Raw genomic sequence first — 9,008 nt, forward strand, 5'->3', positions numbered from 1 at the left:
ATTATCTGGAGTAAAAGAGTGTGAAGACTCTGGTGTCCCAAGATGACCTATCCTGGGCACAACTTTTGGCGGGCTGTGAACTAAGGAGGCCTGGTGGATGGCAAGATCCCTGTTCCGGGCTCGTTCTCACTCATCCTCCCCTCCGCCCTGTCCTTTGGTCTGGCTGCCCTTGTAGCACTCAGGGACGACCCAGCTGCCTCCTGATGGGCCATCTGCAGGCACATTTGCTTTCTGGCAAACTTCTTTGCATAAGCGGCTTTTAAGCATGATTTGTGTGACTCATCCAGGTTTCTGATTTCAAATCACATCTTGAATATTTACTGTCCTTCTTTTGTTCACTGTTTTCTGCAAAACTGGAAACCTTTTATTTCCCTCTGTCAATATACTCTTCCTAGACTTTTACATAATAAAAAGCTTGGGTTTCAGCATTAATCATTGTGATTAATGGGATTCCACTAATAACCTTTTTCTACTTGGGAAGGCTCCAATTATGACTATATTTGTGTTTGGCCTTGGGCCAGTTTCTAACCCAGTGATCCAGGTTTTCATTGGTTTCATGATTCCACAGCATGGACATTAACCTCTCCTGATCCACTTTCTCCTACATATTTCAGGGAGAGACAGTCCTCTAGACCTTCTGCTGACCCACCCTTGAATATAATGAGGCTGGCTGCTTGGGGAGGGAAGGTCTGCCTCTCTCACATTCGCAGGATGTTCAAACACAAGCCTACTCAGTGATTCTTGATGCTTTCCCCAAAGGTGATATCAAGCCACATTTAGGCTTCATAATTCTTTGGCTTACCATTCACCCTTATAATTAATAATGGAACCCTGCCAGAAAGTTAAAAAACAATAATGCTCTTCAAGGAGAATTTTCAAAGGACTCTTCAGTTTAAACTCTTCAAAAGCTCTGGGCTCCTTTCAGACACAGTAGAGGAAATAGGCTGGCTCTTCAGACATAACAGAGGAAAGAACATGGTCTTCAAGGTCAGGATTCGCTGTGTGACCTTGAGAAAATTATTCAAATTCTGTGAGTCTCAATTTCCTCACTTGTGAAATGGGACCATGTTTATCTATCTTGCAGGAATGGGAGGAGGATTAAATTGAATAATGTATATAAGGAGACTTGTGCTTCCGTTTCCAGTAATAAAGCTAAGTAGTCTGAAAACCCTCCTGCTAGAAAATGCCTAGAAATGATGAATAGAATATAACAAACATCTTTTCAGATGCCTGAAAAGTAAGAGGAAATTCCCAGGAAATTCTGAAAACAGAGAGGATAATGATGACAAGGGCTGATGATGGTCCAGCAATGTGGGAGGTGGGAGATTACTGTTTCTGGTAAGCAAGGGTTTTAGATTCTGAAGCTCGCATAGAGATGGGAGATGAGGTCTTGGGTTCTTGTGTGGCAGGGAATTGGAACTGAGACCTCCGAAAACATCTGAGGCACTTGAAAGGCTATATACTTGGAGAAATGACTAGATATTATATTCCATGGCAGAGATACTGCAATGGAATTTATCTGTCTCTTGGGTTCTGAGTGGGGGTAAATTTCCTCCTGAGAATTCATAACAGTATACATTTATAACAGACTCCTTGCACAGCTTTGGGATTCTAATGTATACTGCATGCATGGTCTTGGAAGCCCCCCAGACTGAAAAATGAACATACAACTTGTTCCATGCAGGTGATACCCTCAGAATGACTACAGTTGCAAACATAAAGCCTTATAAAGCTGGGTAGATTTTTAATTCTGCCCACCTGGTGTTTCCATAGATGAAGCCCTACTCGAATAATCTCAAAAACCAAAGTACAAAACGCACAAGGAAACCATCTGCCATGTCTAAGAGTCGTCAGGCAAAACGTATAATAGGATCGGAGCCCAGGAACTTCCAATCACAGAGCCTATTTGGTGGAGACCATGAAATGAGTATACTAAAAAGTCATCAAAGTTATAACAGAAAAGAAGTGAGAACATGGGAAAAGAATAAAGCAGAACTGGTTAGAAATGAAAAAAATGCAGTCATTGAGGTGGAAGCAGTGGGCAGGGTGAAGAGTGGGCTGACCACAGTGGCAAGGATATGAGTAAACTCATGTGCTTCCAATCAGTAGGTGCTCAGAAATTTCCAGCAGTGCCTTTTTGGGAAACATTGAGGTGTTTACTCTCTTTTCATGGTATACTTGGGAGGTGAGAAGGGGTGACAAATGGCCAGGTCTATTTTCAGATCAGCAAATGAAACTGTGAGCTGAATGTGTCCTTAGTGCTGCTGACCATGGCTGTGGTAGCGTTTTCTCTCTGGCTCTTTCTCTTTCATCTCCCTTCATTCTTAGCAACAACAGTGCTTCATGGCATTAGACTTCCACCCCTCTCCCCCTGCCAGAGTGCCGTCCCAGGCAAGGCGTTACAGATGTGTATACAGCACAGGGTGCTGACAAGTGTTTAGGATTAGGAATCAGGAAACTTGGGCTTGAGCCATGCCTCCATCAGTGCAGAGGTAGCCATAAAATTGGAATCATATCCTCTTATTCTACAGAGTAATTGACAAGACCAGATCGATCCTGTTGTGATAGTTCATCGTAAATGGCAAGCCATAACACAAAGTTCTGAAGTTGCTATTATGCTACTCATTCCAAGAAATAATTAGAAGACTTAGGGCCTATTTCTCTCATGATTATTTGCTTTCAACAGGAAAGTCTGTAAACTAAATGAATAGCCTCCTATGGTGGGAGTTCAGACATTGGTGGGTAACATGGGAAGCCTGTCAGCCTTCGTAACAATCCTGAAATCCCACCAAATAGACAATTATCTTCCTCATTCAATCTGTAGCTCATATATTCCACATATGATTTGGCGGTAGGGTAGTGTGGGGTGATAAGTTTTGGTAAAATGACTCTGCATGTCAAAATTCATTTTTGAAAGACAGAGTTAGGCTTAGGGAGGAAAAGTGTGTCTCTTCCTTCCTAGCACAACTGAGTTCTCATAGTTTGCTTTCTGTTTGTACTACCTACTCAGTGAACAGTCATGGTCTTATTCTTTACCAATTTTCTTTTTTCTGCTGGATTGCTGGCCTTTATCTTATTGGTTTTGCAGGTGCTTTTTATATATGAAAGGAATTCTGTCTTTATTTGTAATACAGTTTACACATTTCTCTCCAGTTTTCATTTGTCTTTTAACTCGGCTAATATTTCAAAGATTTAGAAAGATTTTTACCGAGTTACAACTGGAAGTTAAAACCTCCAGGATTTGTGCCATTTTTATTTTCTCACACGGATTCTCATGAAACTTCTGTGGTCTCACTTTGGTGTGAGATGTGAAATAGGAGTCCAAAAAAGAGTGAAGAAGTTCTTTGTATCTAGATGAATTTTCCGTTATTTCTCCTCCTCTAACGAGTCCTTAGAGGTCTGAGCAGTCTCTTTCCTTTCAGAAACTACAGAGATCTCTCAGATACTTTGGTAAATCTGGTTCTAACCTGTGCTGCTTGCATGGGAAAAGGGCACTTTTTTATTCTTCTATTTGCTGTACTCCTTTGAGGATTATTTCCAGCAGAGAACGGGTTTCTCTCTTATTAAGTATCTAAAAAATTTAGTGGGTGATATAAAGTCATAGATGCATTGCAAAGCCCAATTTATCAGCTAACCAGAGGCAGCTACAGAAAGTCTCTGTTCACCAGTAAATAGTAAATTTGATGCAGTGAGAGGGTGGGTAGGCAGAGCTGAAAGAGGTGGAGGGTGAAACTCCTCTGGATTGAACAGGGTAAGTGGTAAAACAGGTTCCTGATGCAGAGTGTAATTGGTCCCTCTTGTATGTAACAATAGAACACTTCTCTTTTTTCCCAGCTCACTGGAAAGGGGCTTTAGCTGTATGAGGATGGGGTTCCTGGCCGGAGACAGCGAGAGGAAAGAAAGTACCCTGGAACCCATAATGTTTGTACCTGAGCAAGACCTCACATGTAACCCTAAGCTTTTCTCATTCCCCTGTTCTCACTTCCTTCCTGTTTTTTACTTCACTTCTAGCAGCTTCCCCGGCAGTCTGTGTGGTGGTGGCAGAAGTTGCTTCTGTCTTCCTCACTCTGAATGGAGATCATTTCACCTTTGGCACAGGTGTGCTGATGACACAGAGCACGGGAGCCTTGCTGACATGGATCAGGTATGTCACCTGAAGACCACCACTGCCTTCCAATCTTCTCTTTAAAAGGGATAGAAGGTGCTATTTTCATTTCTCCAAAGCACTGTGATTCCTGCACTGATGCTCATAGGTCCTTGGTAGAAGACCATCACAGAAATATTCCTTTGCCTGCCAGGAACAAAGGATAGGGATTGGGGTTCAGGAGACCAATATCATAGAACCTGGATATATACCAGCTAAGGATGTAGTATGGAAGCATAGAATTTCAGGGTCTTTCCAATGATTGATTTAAGTTATCTCATTTTACTGATAAGAAACAAAAGTAAATCACTTTGTTGTCCAAGGTTACAGAGTTAGTGGCCAAGCCAGCACTTGATCCCAAGACTTGAATTCATTTAAACTAGTGATAGACGGTGCATGGCTTGATGCAAGGCTGATCGATTATCGAAAGCTGCCTGACTGTTACTATAAAAAATGTCAGACCTTCTAGATGTGTTAGATGGGGAGGGAATATGATAGTTGCTTACCCAATAACTCTTCTCACTTCTTCATTAACATGACCCCAGCTGAAAGGTAGTGGCACATCCACTAAAAGAGCACGTTTCCACGGATAAGCATGTGACTTGTAGACATGTAATGTTTACTTTCTGACTTGGTGAAGCCCCCATAAGTTGATCTTTCTGTTATTTGCATATTCATCCAAAAAGAAATTTCTCCCTCCCTCCCTCCATCTCTCTCTTTCTCTCTCTCTATATATATATGTACACACACACATATATATACACACATATATATACACACATATATGTACACACATATATACACGCATACACACACACACACACACACACACACACACACACACATATCCTAATTCCCAGAAAATAATGGCCGGTAAAATAGCCTTTTAACTTTATTAAACAGCACTTAATATATTAGCGAACAGATTTTTAGACGGTGAAATTATTTACATTACCAGGAGACTTTTCACATTACAAAAGGAGCACAGGACCCATTTCAACTGCATGTTTTTAAGTGTTTGTTTATAGATCATTTCATACTTAACAGAGGAGAAACTAAAAGCTGAGTTGTTCCATGCTACTGCTGATTAAGAATCAATCAGAAACAAAGATAAAATCAATCTGAAAGTATAATGTTCAAAAACGACACTCATATTACTAGTCAACAGTTTCTTCCTCCTCTCCTTCTTCCTTCCTCCACCCCACTTCTCTCTCTCTTTCTCTCTCTTTTTTAACCAGGCAGGAAACTCAGACATGATATGTCCTGATTGAGTACCAGACGCCTGGTTTTTTAGTAAAGTAAATCGAACACATTTCTTACCAAGTGTCATTCTTTACATGAAACTTAATCTTCAAGTATTTAGTAGTTTCTATTAAAAGCCCCTCTACCCTCCTGAAAACCCAGACTTGAAAATCTCCATCACTTTTTCTCTCCCCACCCCAACATTCAATCGGTTGTCAAAGCTTTGGTGGATCAGATGGGGCCTGGAGAAAAGGATCCCCAAATGAATGTATCCAGTTGTTCTCTGTAACCTCAATTACACATGCTCTTTGGTCTGACCACTCATTAGCTGCTTGCATGGGAAATATCAATTTGTGTGATGGTGACATTTGAGGCTTACATGATTGCTTTGATATACTAGTTTTGGAGACCAAACATTCCAATTATAGCCAACAGAACACTTTTAATTGGGACTCAGAGGTAAAAGGACTTTCTGTTGCCATAGTTTCAGAGGCACATATGTGGTCAAGCTGCCTAAAGCTGGATTTATTTTCAGATGTAAGATATTACTGACAGTGAGCTCTGGTGACTAAGGGACATCTGCTATTCTGGTAGGGTTGGAATGTGATCTTGGGGCTCAACTAAAACCAAACTCTTGGGCAGAGCACATTCTATAACGGTGGTGCTTTCAATGACTTTGGTTTCATATCCTTGGATTATATGTCCAAAGGGGAAATATTAACCTATACCTCTATCAGTACTTTGCCAATAGACTGTTGCTTCTGAGTGTCAGAGAAAGGAAGGAAGGAAGGAAGGAAGGAAGGAAGGAAGGAAGGAAGGAAGGAAGGAAGGAAGGGAGAAGTACTTCTAAGCAAGTTAGTAACCTCAGCCCCTTGATTTAGTTCCTACAGTTGGAATTTCATGGAAATGGCCAAGGGAATAAAAGGAAGGAAAAACCTACATTGGATGTTAGAAATAGAAATGCTTAGAGCCATATACCTGTGAGAAACCAGACTTTCTGCTAAGTATCGATTAAAAGGAGGACTGATTGGACTCACAGCTTCTTTTATGCTTAAAACCAGTTTGCCTGGGAGGTGAGTAAGGGAGACTTCTTCAGAATTCAGCATCACACATTTACTCTGAGAGATGCGAGCTAGAGGCAAGGGTGGGCTGCGGGCACTTTGGGTCCTATCTGGATCCTGCAAGAACTCATGAAGTGCCCTGTGCCTGCGCAGTACCTACTTACAGATGGCACTTGGCAGAGACGCCCCCATCAGGCAAAACACTGGACACTCCCCAGCAACTCCTGGCGGCCACTCCAGCATGGCAAAGAAGATTGTAGACACAGAGATAAAACTTCTGCCATGGTATTTGACAGCTTCAGCTCGTTCCCTCAGCCTGCTGGGTCTCTGGAATTCTGCAGTAAATTGAAACTCTTCTTTCCCCTCTTCATCAGGGCTAAAAGACTGTTTAAAAACTGGGCCATAAAACTGTCCTATGTTCTAAAATAGGGAAATCACACAAGTCATGATTTTTAAGGACAACATTATTGATATATAAGAGTTGAACTAAAAACTCGACCATTCAAAAATTAAAAAAACATAACAACTGCAAAGGATTCACTTAAATAATGCTTAGGTCAGGGGGAATTAAGAGATATAATTAGAGTATAATTAGACAATAATGACATTAAGGGCACTATATATTAGAACTTACAGAATGACTAACATTGTACTCAGAGAAAATGCATAGCACGAGACACTTTGCTTTTCAATAAGGAATGACTGCGTACAGGATTTAATTCAATAATTGGAAAACAAAATAGACTTATGTGAAGCAAACAAAAATTATGGCAGACTTAAAAAAATTGGTAAGATAGTAGACAAGTTGCTAGCAACTCAAGTCAAGAATTAGGAGAAAACATAATCAAAGAAAATGAAGCATTAGAAAGGAGATTTAGTAACTGATATTAAAGTGGGATATTCAATTCCATTACACAGAAACAAATTTGAGATTCTAAAGAATGCATGATTTCCTGAGACAATATAAATTACAATAATTGACTCAAGAAGAAGTGGAAACTCTGAACAGCTCAGTGATCAGGAAGAAATTTTATTTATTTATTTTTCCAGATTTATTGAGATATTATTGACATACAACGTCTTTACATAGACATGTATATGTATGTATGCGAAGATTACTTTGACTATTTAGGATCTTCTGTGGTTCCATACAAATTTTAGGATTATTTGTTTTATTTCTGTGAAAAATGCCATTGGGATTTTGGTAGAGACCACATTGAATCTGTAGATTGCTTTAGGTAGTATGAATATCTTAACAATATCAATTCTTACATTGCCTTATAGTCTTCAGCATATAGGTCTTTCATCTCCTTAAATTTATTCTTATGTATTTTATTCTTTTTAAAGAAAATTTAATGTTTTATTTATTTTTATTATTATTTTTTTTGAGAGAGAGATAGAGACAGCGTGAGCAGGGGAGGTTCAGAGAGAGAGAAGGAGATACAGAATCGAAGACAGGCTCTAAGCTCTGAGCTAGCTGTCAGCACAGAGCCTGACACGGGTTTGAACCCACGAACCGTGAGATCGTGACCTGAGCTGAAGTCGGACGATTAGCCAACTGAGCATACAGGCACCTCTATTTTATTTATTTTGATGCAATTGCAAGTGGGATTGTTTTCAAATTTCTCTTTAAGCCACTTTTACTAATTGTTTTTTGTGTGATCTTTGGCAAATTTGCTCATATGTTCAGAACCTGAATTTCCTCATTTAAGAAAATGTGATAATAGTACCCACTCACACCTATTGTGAGGACTCATTAAGGATATATGTGCAGGCCACCATTTCTGTGTCTGCTAGGAGATATTGAGAAGGGACAAGCATGCCCCATAGACTCACCTAATCAGATCCACAAAATACTGGTATTGTTTGCCTGTGAGAGTCTGACTTCCACGAAGGGAGAGGCTGTTATGTCTGTGCCGCCTCCCAGGGAGTGGGACTAAAACATTTCCACAAATGGTTGTGTACAGTGGTTGTTCTATGGGAAGAGTCTTATGAGCAGAGCAGTGGATATGTTTGTGCAAATGAATAAAGAAAACCTCGTTTAAAACAGAGTCGAATGGCTGCAAATCGCAGTCCCCTTGGTAACGTATGCATCCTGTTGATTGTACAGGTTGCCCTAAGGGACCTTGGAGACAGCTTTTTTCCAGTGGACATTGAGGTTTGGCCTCATGCTGTCTCCAATCTAGGCTCCATACAGGTATGTGGGGAGCCTTTGGAAAGCCCCAAGCCACAGTGGCCAGGGTCCACATTGGCCAAGTCATCATGTCCATCCGTACTAAGCTGTAGAACAAGGAGTATGTGATTGAAGCCCTACATAGGGTCATGTTCAAGTTCCCTGGCCTCCAGAAGATCCACATTTCCAAGAAGTGGGGCTTTACTAAGTTTAATGTGGATGAATTTGAAGACGTGGTGGCTGAAAAACGGCTCATCTCAGATGGCTGTCGGGGTCAAATATATCCCTAATCATGGCTCCTTGGACAAATGGTGGGCTCCGAATTCATGAAAACCTCAGCACTCTCCTCCATATCCATGCTCATTAATAAATCCTGCTTCCTGTCAAA

The 9,008-nt window shown here is 40.7% G+C and overlaps 1 pseudogene; it reads left to right on the forward strand.

Moving 5' to 3' along the window:
* Positions 1-8,483: 8,483 nt before the first annotated feature.
* On the forward strand, positions 8,484-8,585 carry LOC120229170 (annotated as a pseudogene).
* Positions 8,586-9,008: the final 423 nt, after the last annotated feature.

Source organism: Hyaena hyaena, unplaced genomic scaffold (genome assembly GCF_003009895.1).
Source record: "Hyaena hyaena isolate Hyena2069 unplaced genomic scaffold, ASM300989v1 scaffold_29, whole genome shotgun sequence".
Lineage (NCBI taxonomy): Eukaryota > Metazoa > Chordata > Mammalia > Carnivora > Hyaenidae > Hyaena > Hyaena hyaena.